Below are 14850 nucleotides of genomic sequence, written 5' to 3'. Positions count from 1 at the left end.
GAATCTTTAAATCTTGAGAAAGAAGTTGAAAGAACAACAACCACTGCCACAAACCCTGATATTTCAGAGAAATCTACTATTGAACCTCCTGAAGTTGAATCTTTGATCCATAAACTTCAACGATTTTCTATATCACCTCAAAGAGCTGATAAATCTCAAGGCAGTGTGACTTTGCAATATAACCCTGCTCATCCTCTCACCAGATTAAAGAGCGAAAAGTTTGGTATTAAGCCAACTGAGTTACCTCTACCTGAGCAAGGAAATCACCCAAAGGGTCTGATAGTGAGACTCTTTCGTCATCATCATCCATCTCAACCTCTCCACCGTGAATTCAACTATCCACCCCTCCACTTCAGATTATTGTTCACCAGTCCACTGGAACCTCTACATCTCCTTCTCAATCATCCAGAATCGTAATATCCTCATCCTCCCAACCGCAAGGATCATCTTCTGCGCTTTCCTCTGTTAGTAGTTCAGCGATGGCCCAATCTCCATGGAATAACCCAGGGGCAGTCTTAATGCCTGCGCCCTTGAGTCAAATACCGGCCCATCCTGAAAAATGGCTGCCTAAGTTTAATCCCGAAGCAGGCATGCTAGCGGAAGAACATATAAACAACTTTATGTTATCTATAAATCCCAATGGAGTTACTAATGAAGATGTTGTCGTCTGAATCTTTCCTTACACTCTGCAAGGAGTAGCCGGATCATGGTATTTCTCATTACCGTTTGGATCTGTCACTAGTTGGGATATCTTCCAAGAACAATTCTTGACTATGTTCAGTGATGACAGATCTACAACAACACTTCTCAATGACCTATCTAACCTTAGGGCTGAGTCAAAAGAACCTATCAAAGATTTTAATTCACGTTTCAATAAACTGTTGAATAAAATTCCTACTGCTTCCAAGCCTAGCGAAGAAGTGCGAAGTGAATGGTACATCTCTGCTTTACCATCAAACATAGCAATCTTCGTTGATAGGGCTAACAAAACAACTTTAGCTGACAATATGAAGGAAGCAATAGCGGTAGAGAAATGTATCATAGCCTTAGAAAAGAAAAACGCGGTAGATGAACGAAAATCTAAGAAGGTTACTTTTAAGGAAGATCCCAAGAAAAAACAATCGAAAGATCCATTCGATTTAGAAGGATTGCAGAAAGTTTTGAAAACCATGTCTAACGAAATGGTTGACATTAAGAAACAAGTAGCAAAAACTTCTTCTAAAAAGCCATACAAGCCTTATAGAAGAAATCCTTCAACTGATTCAAAGCCTCCCAATGCTATCACAAGTGCTGAATCAGAAGAAGAAGAAGAAGAAATTGCTACTGAAGAACCTACCGATGAAGAAGAAGTTGTAGAGGTACAAGGTATGTGGGATTTCATCCTCCCAGATGAAGAGGATCAAGAGGCATCGCCGGTTAGTACTCGAAGTAGAAATCAACTCGATCCTCCTCAACCTACTCCTAAGCCAAAGAGCACAAGCTCAATGCCTAAGGATAAAGTCGCAGCCAAGAAAACGACACCTAAAGCGACTCAAACAAGCCCAGTCCAAACAGATTCACCAACTCCATCTAAAACATTGATTGTTTCGGATGAAATGGAGTATAATATCATAGAAGACATGAAGAAGACTAGGACTAATATCACTTTTTATGAATTGAGCAAGTTAAAACATCAGCAAAAGGTACTTTTGAAAGAATTACATGCTATACTAGTTGCACCTCTACCCGCCGCTATAATCTCTCAAGCTTCCCATGAGATGGGAAGACCTCCAACTAATGTGATTAATAAAGTTGATCCAAACGATATCGCTTTAATTGGAGGAAGGTCGAGATCTCATACTCCCCCATTTCTTCTTACTTATGAAGTTTTCAACAAAAATTTGCATAATTGTTTAGTGGATTCTGGAGCTTCATCTAATATTTTACCAAAGTCAATATGTGCAAAGTTGAACGTTCAACCTCAAAAATCTATTGTGCGCATAGTTCAGCTAGATCGATCGCAAGTTGAAGTGATCGGCGAATTAAATCAGGTTACCATAAGGATGTCATCTAATCCAAAGGTATGTCAAGTTATCGACATTTTAGTTACAGATATTCCAGAATTTTATGGCTTAATTCTTAGCAGAGATTGGTCAGAAAAACTTCGTGGATACTTTGCAACCAATTGGTCGCACATGTGGCTCCCTTACAATGGTAAACCAAATCAGATAAAGGTTGAGCGATAAAAACATCAGATATACATCATAACAGAATTGGAAGGAGAAAATGAATCGGTAGCATACAACAATAATATTATTGGCAATTACTCTGTTGATTCTTTCTTACGAAATTTTAATGTTGATACTTCACCTTACTTAGAACATTTTGTTTTATCTCAAGTACAAATTTTTTCTCAAACAGATAGTTTTAAATGTATTAATTTTATAGATAGTCCTGTAAATAAATCTTTATTTTGGAAGTTATTTTTTGACGGTTCTAAGTCTAATGAAGGAGCATGAGCAGGATGCGTGTTAATTAGTCCAGAGGGAAGCAAAACTATGCTAACTTGTAGACTCGAGTTCGATTGCACCAATAATACTGCAGAATAAGAGGCTTTAGTCCAAGGATTATACAAAGCAATCGGATTAGACATCAAATATCTTCAAGTCTTCGGAGACTCTGAAATTGTAATCAAATAGGTACACAATACTATACATTGTTTATCAGGTCATTTAAAGCATTACCAATCTTTAGTTCAAGATCTGACTGAACATTTTATAGCATTCAATATTTCATCGATTCCCAGACTCCAGAATGCTAGTGCAAACCTCTTAGCTAACGTAGCTTCCAAGCTCCTTCCCTCCGAAGACTATAGCCCTGATAGATTTTCAATCGAATTAATCTTTAGACCCTCGATTCCTGATAACATTACCAATTGGAGGATTTTCAATTATGATCCTGATATTATAAGCTTCCTCACATCTGAGGGATCTTACACCAATCAGATAATTGATGAGGACCAACATAATAGACAATTGCAACAAGATAGCACTAATAATGCTATGCCAAAGTCAGTAGTCAAATTAGAAGACCTATATGATTTGAAAGATCGATTCAAGAGATCTACCAATTCAAAACTTCAAAGTTCAACTCTGAACTATGTATTAGTAAATCTAGGAACTGATACCAAGCGACAGAATATCAGCCTAGGCCTTGGTCTAGCTTCTGAAGAAAAATTAGTGTATGTCCGTCTCTTGAAACAATACAAAAGTGTCTTTGCTTGGAACTACGATGAACTCAAGACTTATGACACTTCTATCATCCAACATACTATCCCAATGATAAACGATGAAAAACTTGTCCAGCAAAAGCTGAGAAAGATCCATCCTAATCTAGAAAACCAGATCAAATCTGAGCTCAATAAGTTATTGAAGGCCAAAATCATTTTTCCCGTTCGACATTCTAAATGGGTTTCCAACATGGTTCCCGTTAGAAAGAAGAACGGAGACATTAGAATTTGCATTGACTTTCGAAATCTTAACAAAGCTTGCCAAAAAGATAATTTTCCTTTGCCTCCCATGGAGCAAATACTACAGGCAATCGCAGGATCAGAATTAATGTCCTTCTTGGATGGTTTCTCTGGCTACAACCAAGTGTTGGTTCATCCCGAAGATCAATTAAAGACCACGTTCAGAACCAAATGGGGCACTTATGCATATCAAAATATGCCTTTTGGTCTGATCAACGCTGTTGCCACATTTTAGAGGGCCATGGACATCGCATTCAAGGGATTAGTAAACAAATCAGTGGTAATCTACTTGGATGATATAACTGTATATTCCAAGAAGCGAGGCAATCATCTTAGAGATTTAAAATATATCTTCCAACGTTGTCAAAAGTATGGAATTTCACTTAACCCAAAAAAATCCTTTTTTGCATTAAGTGAAGCAAAACCTCTTGGATTCATAGTGTCAAAATCTGGAATCCATATTGATCCTGACAAAATCAAGGAGATTTCCGAAATACCCCTACGTCACAACAAGAAAGCTATGCAATCTTTCCTTGGCCAGATTAATTTTGTAAAGAGATTTGTTCTAGATTTTTCAAGAATCATATATCCTTTACAAGCGATGATTAAAAAGAACTCAATCTTCAAATGGGGCCAAGACGAAGATGAAGCATTCAATCTGATCAAACAAGCAATTGTTAACGCTCCATCTTTAGCAACTCCAAATTTTTCTGATCCTTTCATTTTATATACATTTGCCTCTGATAGATCATATGCTGCGATACTCACTCAAGCAAATCAAGACAAGGCATAAGCCCCAATTGCCTTTTTCAGTTCAAATCTACAGGAGGCTGAGTTAAATTATTCAGACATGGAGAAACAAGCTTATGCTGTTTTCAAAGCGATTAAATATTTCAGACCCTTTCTACTTAAAACCCATACAAAAGTCATAGTACCATTTCTAGCGGTAAGAAATCTCTTAGTACAGAAAGATGTGGGTGAGAAAAGAGCCAATTGGGTTACTGCCTTACAAGAATACTGCGTAGAAATAAAACCAACAAGTATTGTAAAAGGTCAAGGCTTTTGTAAAATGTTGGCTGGAGCATCACTTATTTTTGAAATACCATCTGCAGAGATACAAATGTACGAGTTAAGCCTAAACGATGTTGAATCATTATACAATGATATCATATTTTATCTAAAGAACGGATATGCTCCTTCAAACCTTGATTACACCAAGAAAAGAGCTCTAAGGTTGAAGGCTAAGCAATATCAGCTCGTGAACGATGTAATTTTTAGAATAAATTATGATTCTGTTCTCCTTAGATGTCTTGAGAAATCTGAATTTGAAAAGGTGTTGCAGGAACTCCACGATGGACGAGCAGGTGGACATTATGTTGGATATGCTACTGCACATAAAATCCTCCGCGCAGGCTATTACTAGCCCACACTATTCAAAGACGCACATAGCTATGTAAAGAAATGTCAAGTTTATCAAACTGCTGCTGGGAGACAAAAGAAACCATCATTGCCTCTGAAACCAGTCAACATTGAGCAACCTTTTGATCAATGGGGATTAGATATAATAGGTGAGATTGTTCCTCACTCTTCTAAACAGCATAGGTATATCCTTACAGCAACAGATTATTTTACTAAATGGGTAGAAGCAGTTCCTCTCAAGACAGCTAATGCTGAACACATCATTGAGTTCATAGATCAGTTCATAATCACCAGGTTTGGTTTACCTTCTGCTTTAATGTTTGATAATGCATCATATTTTTCTGGAAATACTATGACTGAATTTGCACTCAAAAGAGGTTTTAAGCTTAAATACTCTGCCAATTATTATCCACAGGGGAATGGGTTAGCTGAATCTATGAATAAAAACTTAATCAGAATCATTAAGCAAACCATTGATCAAACTCACAAAAATTGGCACAAGTCTTTAATATATGCTTTATGGGCAAACTGAATAACGCATAAAGCCTCCATTGGCACTTCTCCCTTTAATTTAGTTTATGGGAAAGAAGTGGTTCTTCCAACTCATCTAGAAATTCCCTCTTTGGCCTTAGTTCAATATATTGATGAAGCACCAACTTCTTCCTTACAACTAAGGCAGCTGGAAATACTTAAGATAGAAGAGCAATGAGAACAGGCTAAAATAACTCATGCTCATCACCAAGCATTAGTAAAAGCTTCTTTTGATTCAAACATGATATCCAGAAAGGAATTTCAGATGGGAGATCTAGTTTTAAAATGGGACAAGGCTCATGAGGAAAAAGGAAAACATACAAAATTTCATCGAATGTGGCTCGGCCCTTTCCAAATTGCAGAAGTCATAGGTCCATCTACTTTTATGTTACAGGATTTAAAAGGAAAAAGAGAGTCTTTACTTGTTAACGGACAGATCCTCAAAAAATACTTTCCATAGGAGATCATTCTTCTATTTTTGTAGATTAGTTTTTCCTTTATTTTCATAATAAAACCTGTTGTAAATGGTTACATTCGGAATTCACGAAAAAGACAAGTATTTATTTTAGATTTTGTTTTTTCGCTTGTATAAATAGAATTGTTTTAGAAAATTGGTCAATATTATTGAGAGATACAGTCAAAGGCTATAAGCCTAGAAATGATACTAGTTTCAACCTTGTAAATTTTGAGAAAAAACAACCTTTAGTGGGAAATTGTTTTATATCAGTCCAATGAAAGGTATCAATAAAAAAACGAAGATTCTATGTAGAAAAGTTCTTTCCAAAAAACTCTACCATTGTCGTCCAGAGCTATTCTTAAGGAAACAATGACTTCCTCCCCACCTAGGGAATTACAAGCTACAAGGAATAATCCAATGATACACTTTAACTTAAAGAATAAGAGGTCTCATCACGAGCCGACTTATCATGATCATAGATATTATAGCTTTCTGACTTTGCCAAAACTGCATACCACAACAGGGCAATGACTCAAGATTGTTGCAATCAAAAGACAAGGGGTCTCATCACGAGCCAGCTTGTTCAGCAAAGTTATAAATCAAGTGAGTGGCACTGTCATAAATTGGCTACCAAACCAAGGCATTGTTCTTTAAGGGTTAAAAGAAAATGAAAGCAATAAGTGTGGATATGGATTTCTCTTTGAAAATTTTATATTTCTCTAAGTGGGATACAGGATCATTGCTGGGTAACAGGTAACCCTATCGAGGCTATAAATGCTTGCTAGCAGCAGAGGCTCTACCTATGACAAATGAGCATATTAAAACTGATTTACAGAGAAGGATTTGTTTTTATATTTATAAACCAAGTAGTGACTAATGTAGATACAATGACTAGCTTGAGGAAGTAAATAACCAAATTTAAACATAGAAGAAATGTATCGTTGACAGTTGAAAGCATGATGTACTTTATCTTTCTATAATAAAGTTTGATTTTCTGGAAATTTTTCTGTTTTGGAAGTTTAGAAAATTCAAAAGAAAAGCAGAGATAACTGGTTCTTCCAAGTGAATCGCCAATTGTTGTGGCCAGCAATAGCCCCCCCTTCTTATTTAGTTTTATCACTAATACTAAATAAGTGGGGACCCTTATTCAAAAATTTAAAAAAATCTATTAATGCTTGTATTTCCTTTTTTTAATAAAACTTACTATCTTAAACTTAGGAGAATACCCTCGAAAAATCTAAAAAGGCTTAAGTTTTATGATAAGTTAGAATAAAATCATTCCTTAAGAATCGTCGCATGGCAAAAAGGGTAACGGATGCCTCCCTACAAGCGGAATTCTAAGATTGCGAAATTGCGATGCGAAACTACGCATTAAAAACATTCATCACATCGCATACCTCAAACATCACTTACGATGAAATACCTTAAACTACCGATATGCGATGGCGCATATCACAAATCACATTTCGCAAAAAACACATTAATGGATGATTGTCATACGCTACAAACCAGCAATATTGCGATTCCGCGATATTGCGATCTGCGATATTGCGAAGAAAATCACAAATCGCCTTATCGCAGATCTTCATGGCTCGTTGTTCGAAAAAGATTTTCCATAAACCAAGACCCATTTATGTGCATTAATGTAAATCAATGAGTTAGTTGGCAATCATTAATGAAATATGGTTTTGATCTGATTGAAGATCCATTTCACGTAAGGTGGTATATTTTATATGTCTTCGACATTTAAAGCTTTCCCATCACCTTTTTCTTATCATTATTCTCACCTCATTTGTAAACTGTAGGAACGAAGAGTAGATAACTATACATAGCAGTGTTCAGGATATTATGGGAAAGAAGGGTAAAGCTCTGAGTTCTGAAGACAAAGAAATGACGCCCTTATATACAGACACTGCCTGTAACAAAGATGTCGATATTACTACTTGGGAAGGCATGTACAGTCTACTTGAGGAAGAAAATCCCAAAATGATGGAGGTTACAGCTACTGTAGGCTCACATGGGTCTTCTAAGGCATCTATTACAGAACTATCATGTTCGTTCTTGCACCAGATAGCGGCGAAGCCCAAAATTATTCCATACACAGACATGGTTAAATGGGTACTGGATAGAGCTGACATTACAAACAGACAATTTAAGACTCAGGGTCAAGAACTCAAAGAGTCATTATTTCAACAAAATTTAAGCTTTATATCTTCTAACAAAAAGCGCGCAAGAGGTGAAAATCACACCACGAAAGCCTTGATCAAGAAACGGAGGCAGTTTCTGATGTGCGATTAGCGCCTAGTGCTAATCGCGCATCGCTGGGAAAAATCCCTTGAAGAGGAAAGCCTCTAATTACTCAGTCGCCTGTAAGCCCGGAAATTTGTAGGAAAGAATGCTAGAGGCAAAAGGCAAAACTTGAACTCTAAAACCAGTGGTATTTATCAGAAATATCCTCAAAGTGGTATGTAGATATGTACAGCAACTGCAAACAGGCTGGGGACAGAAGGCTCAAGAAAAGGTAGAATCCATCAAAAGATTAACTAAGTTGAATTGGGATTCTTACTGGGTGTATTTGGTAAAACCACACAGCCAGTGCATGAATCTCAAATGTATCATCTATTCTGCCGAGAAGATGGCGCTAGCTCTTGCCGATTCCATTTTCACAAGACAGCTAAAATCGGAAGTCGGCCAGCCAACTCTCCTCAAGCAAATGTCGAATGCTTGTGATTTCAAGGAATAGATACACAGATAGTTAGTTGTTAGTTTTAATTTTAGATTCAGTTTTAGTGTTAATTTTGCTCCTGAAATGAGGACAGTCATTTAAACCGTATCCTACATTTTTGTAATAAATTATTTTTAGATTTAGTTAGTAGTATTTAAACTCTTCTCATGCATTTAGAGAAAGGTCCTAAAATTTATCAAAAACTTGTCCTCTAAACATGCACTTTTGCACCCTCCGAGGAGGTTTTGATGAATGAATGGAACATGATTTATTGATATCTGCATTTAATATCTACTACTAATGTTGCAATTTTGTACTCTTAGTGGATGTTGGAATAAGAAGAGATAAATCATTATTTCTTGAAGCTCATGAGTAGAACTAGTTATAAATGGTACTTTTATCTCTTAACTATTTATGCGTATGTGTTAAAGTGATATCCATGTTCAGTTATTTATGTATGAATGCGTGAATGCTTGAGTTATCATTTGGCACTTCTGTACGGTGATAGCTATTTATTTATGCTTAATATATGAGTAGCTTATTATGCGATATGTTTTTCACAACTATTTTGTCTAACTTTTTATACAAAATGGTTTATCTTTATTGAATTCTTTTCTCATGGCAGTTGAATGATCTTTATTAGCAATTGTTATTTGAAATCATTTTAGATCGCATAACGCAAATATTACATCTTGGGTTAGTTTAGAATTAGATATTTCTGTTTATTAGAATACAATTGCATGATTGTTAGATTAGATTTAGAATAAAATCATTTCACTTAGGAACTCTTAGAAAGGAAATATCAATTCTCAACACACACACAAATATATTGGGAAACTGGTCCCATATCCCCAGTTAGACCCACTATACCAAACGGAAAAGGAGCTTCTAACAAAGGTCCGGACCGGGTGGGTATCCCCCTTGTTGTAGACCCGATTTTCGGGGCTTCAACACAAAGATGAGTAGGATTTTTATAAAATATACGCCCACAAAATAGATAGAAACATGAGAGAAGTTTACAAGTGGTACATAGATGCTATATGTTCTAAATATATCCTTGATGGAGATTCAATTTTTTTTCTAGATGCCTACTTATATCATACATTAAACAAAAGTTGTTATAACTATAAATTTTGCAAAATTTACCACCAGCCAAAATACATTTCGTGGTTTTGTCGTGGATCAACTTGGCGGATTGGTAGAAATCTTGTTGGAGGTTCCCTCATTTGTAAGAGGGTATTCAGTACGCCATCAAAGTTAGATGGGTTGAGTTACGCCTACCAAGCCTAGACCCGTCTACCTAGTAATAGAAGGGAGCCAAGACATGATGTTCTTGCACCAATGCACAGACCATTATGGCATCTATTCACAATGGCCATTAATATATCTCAATTTCTTTCCTCCTTGAACTTCTTGACTCAATTATTTCAATTCCATCCTTTCGATCTAGCCATAAATTCCTTTTCCATGCAAATTGATTCCCATGCTACATAATATCCTTCATTCCATATTGATTTGGATATGACCAGTCTAAAATGCATCTAATTAGGGGCTAATGCATGGGAGAAGATTAAATTTTGGTGTATATCTATCCTTGCAAATTGTGTGACATCATCATGCAAAGGGTTAGACTGATAACATTCCTTCAACCTGCAAAACATGATACAACCTCTATGCCATCGACTAGAAGTGATGTCAATTATGAGAGAGATATGTGGAATTGAATGGGATATGGAAAAACTTATATAATTTGTGCTAATTTGACCAATAATATTGATTCCATACTTCCCTTTTGGAAAAAAGGATATGAAATGAATTTTTATACTCTTCATGCGATAGCATGCCATCAAATTAACCCATTCATCTCCCATTTCCCAACATTTGGCTAGCATGCCATGTTATCTTATTCTTGCCACCTTATTTTGTCCTCTCAAAATATGGAAATAAGATTTAGAAGAGAATTCCTTCAACAAGGCATGGATTATGCAAAGGAGGGAGATTTTTTTGTTCTCTAGGTTAGAGCCTTTGAAGAGGTGTTGGATAGTGATGAGAGAATCATCAATAATTATTATCAAGGAAATCCTCATATTCTTAGCTATCTGTGGGCATTAATATAACACATACATCTCTGCAAGATTATTTGATCTCTATCCAAGCACCTCTGCATGCTTTAATTCCAGTTTTCCTTCAGGATTAAGAATAAACCCTCCCCCTCTTGCCACCCTTGGGTTCCTTTTGTAAGCCCCATAAAAAAAGAGTGTCCACCGACTTTGGTTGGGAGAACCAAGGTGAAAAATCCTGATATGGGAGTCTAAGTTTCCAATTATTGAAATTTTTTCCTTCTCTTTGGATATGTTTGGGAGGAACTACTTGAGGACCTGTAAGGAGATCCATCCAACGAATTTTTGTAGAACCTAAAAATGAGTCTCAAACCTTAAGCTTTAGATTGTTGAATTTTAAACACAATGAGAGCGCTTTCATCGTTGTGGCTTAGGAAGAGATGTATACATCTTTAAAAATTACATTATTTCTTGATAACTAGATTTTCCAACATATCAATTTTGGGAGGGAGGTCCAAATCCATTTTAGGCTAGGCTTCCCTTCAAAGGTCACATAGTATTTCTTGTGCCAACCCTTAATGTAGCCCTCGATGGCAAAGGGATCTTTTAGTCATGGAAACAAGGATTCCAAGGCCAAGCTCCATTCTTGATAAGAGAAAGGATAGAAGATGAATAAATGGGGAAGAATCTCTCCTTGATGCTTATCGAGATGGCATAGTGAGGGTCCATGTATCCCTCTTTTCCTGAGACTTTTTGCAGTCAAAATAGTTTTATGAAGGCAGATTGAGTAAAATATATTTACCTTTGGAATTTCTTTGTTAACCCAAAGCTTTCTCCACATGGAGGATACCGAAAAAACCTGCAATGAGAAAATAAACTCTTCATAATCTAACTTTATAGTATATGAGTGGCCTTTCCATCCGAACATGCCATTATCCAATATGTTTATTGGTGCAAAGCATGATAACCTAGTTTTAAGGAGATCGATAGAGTGCTCAAGATTTGGAGGAATATTCTCAAGGTGTCAGTGTCCTTTCTTGGGTAAACTGATGGAGGGAATATAAGTCTTCAAATATGAGAAGGGGGGAAGGGGGGGTGATTAAGGATAGAATATGACCAAAGACAAATTGACGATCCATTTCAAGGGTCAAATTGAGATGATTTGAAATTAGCTCTGGTGATATTGTAATCAATTCCAAGTTGGAGAGTAGAGACAAGGAGGATTGTCTAATACTTCTCTACTTGAATGATCATACTTGTTGGAGAGGACTTTGACCCATTGGGCTTCCCTATTTTTTATAATTTTCCAAGCTAGATTTGCACCCATCGCCTAGTTCATTAGAGCTAGGTCTCTGATCCCCAAGCCACCATGATCTTTGGGGGCACAGATTGTGGTCCATTTTATCAGATGAATTTTTTTGGCTTTTTTACTCTATTCCCAAAGAAATTTGTGAATGTTCTTCCCAAGAGATTACTGGATGAATAAAGGAGCTATCAAGGCTGAAAAGTGGTAAATATAGATGTTTGAAAGAACTAATTTAATAAGGACTATTCTTGTCATAATAATGAGAAATATGGCCCCCCATGACTCTAATTTATTTTTAATCTTCTTAATTACTAATTGCTAATCTTGAGAGGAGAGAGATTTGTAGCATTTAGAATTCCCAAGTACTTAATTTTTTTCCTACCCTCTATGACATTGAAACCAAAAATTGCTCCAATCTGAAGGCATAAACCTGTTGATATGTTTCAAGTGAATATTTGAGATTTAGTTGAATTGGTTAGCCCCCCCATGGCTTCTAGAAATTTGTCCAGTGTTGTTTTAAATTTGCTTGCTATAGTCATCAAGGTCGACCCAAAAAAATCACGTTGTCAACAAAGTGTGCATCGTTTGCACGTTTTGTTTAAGGAGTGTATCATAGACCAATAAGACATCCGATGTTGTGTTCATGTTATAGTCTCTTTCTCAATGAATCCACGATTAAAATTTACAAGATGGGTGACAAGGGACATCCTTGATGAAGACCCCTAGAATCCTAGAAGAATTTGGTGGCCCTACCATTAATTAGAGAGCAATCCATGGAGAGTTGATACAGAGGAAAATCCACTGAATGAAAGTGTTGTTTAAGCCCATTATGCTCAGCCTTTTGAAGAGGAACCCATGGATAACTCGATCAAAGCATTCACCATGTCCAACTTGATGGCCATTCCTTTATCTTCCCTTTCTCTACTAGTAAAAATGACCTCTTGTACCAAGATTATATTTTCAAATATTTGTTTACGCGAGACAAATCCTCCTTGATTTTCAGATACGATCATAGGGATGAGTCTGTTTAACCTATCTTCCAAGATTTTGGATATTGCTTTGTAGGAGATGTTGCACATGGAGATGGGCCGCAATCTATGAAATGAGGAGGGGTTGCTTTATTTGGGGATTAAGGTAAGAAACTATAAATTTATCCTTCTACCCATGTAGTTGTTCTTCAAAGAGTATCTTATTATTCTGGAAAAAATTCCTTTTTAATTATGTCCCAGTATTTACGGTAGAAATTTGCGGAGAAACCATCCAAGCCAAGCTGAGTGTTATATAGGTGAAAAGAAAATACAATTATTTGGATCTTTTCCTCAAATGAAAGGAGCGTGAGTGTTCTATTCATTTCCTCATTGATAACATGGGGCGTATGCTCCAGCATATAGGTCTCAACCTCCTCCGAGGCGTGGGTTTCGCAAGTAGAGATTTTGAAAGAAATCCACCGTTGCTTTTCTTATTTGCTGAAAATCATTTATATTAGTGCCATTCACTTCAATCTCTTGCATGTTTATTTTCCTCTCAATTTTTTTCTTGATTGTGGAAAACATTAGTGTTTTTATCTCCTCCCTAGAGCTACAAGCTTCGGGATTTGAGTCACCATTATTCTTCCTCAATTTTCAATAGAGAATGATATTTGACAAATAGGATTTTTCCTTGAGACAAGCTTTCCTCAGAGATTGATTTTGTCTCCATGGAGGAGTGGAGGATTTCAATGAATTTTTCAATTTCATGGATGGGGGCCTGGCTAGCTTTCCTTGAGGATTTCACCTAGGATTTAATATGGGACTTTAGTATTTTGATATTGGCTTCCCATATCCTAATGGGGCTTCCTTCCACTCTAGTATGGCAAGATTGGGTAACCACTTCACAGAATTCAGGGTTTTAGATCCAAATGGGGTTGAATATGAAAGGGATGGAGTCATAGTTAATAGGAGAGGAAAGATCCAGTCAGATGGGGTGATGATTAGAGCCATTCTAGGGTAGGATATAGGATTTCAATAAGATATTGTAGTGGATAAAGTCATCATAGACGATGAAGCAATCTAATCTGCTAGCTATGTGGCTGGGACCAAATATTTTGTTACTCTAGGTGTACTTTAGCCCAGCTAGTTTGATATCCATCAAGTGAGCATCAAAGATGAAGTTTCCATTTGTTCTTGGAAAGGGTCTCTAATGATTGTCCCTCTGTTGACAAGGTTAATCCTCTCTGCGGACAAAGATGATCCCTCTAGCCCAATGAGTGGGTCTAGCAACTTGAAAGAACAATAAACTAGACATATTCCTAGGTTATAACTGAAATGCAGAACGAAAAAGATGACCTACCTTGTTCTGATGCTATTCCGATTTCCTTTCTTGAGAGCCTCGAACCGCTTGTGTCATGAACTTTTTCTTACTTCTCTTATACTTTATGTACTTGCACAAGTGATCAAGTGACAACAAAGCATGCCAAAACCAATAGCATATCCAATAATAACTTACTTATTTGATCAAGGAATGCCAAGCTAAAACATACATGAGCATATATATTTTGGGAAGATGAACCAACTGTTGTATATTATTTAAAGAATAAAGGGAAGCTTGCAACCATATCCTTGATGTTGTAAGGCTCTCCTTGAGTGGTAATCCAATTCCAATCCAAGAAACTCTCTAAACACTCCTTCTCCAAGTCAAATGAATAGCCTTAGGCACAATCTCAGCATAAGGGTGCAAATACACATAAACCAACCTAGCCTCTAACTTGACCAACCATTTATGAATGGGTGAGGATGAATTTGTAGACTGGGAAAAGAAGTTAGGACCTCTCTAAAGATAGTATTAGGCCCTCATCGCAAGGAGGTA

Source organism: Pinus tabuliformis, chromosome Q (genome assembly GCF_031772625.1).
Source record: "Pinus tabuliformis cultivar Carrire ecotype Pingquan chromosome Q, CPIR1, whole genome shotgun sequence".
NCBI lineage: Eukaryota > Viridiplantae > Streptophyta > Pinopsida > Pinales > Pinaceae > Pinus > Pinus tabuliformis.
Note: the sequence above shows the minus strand (reverse complement) of the source record.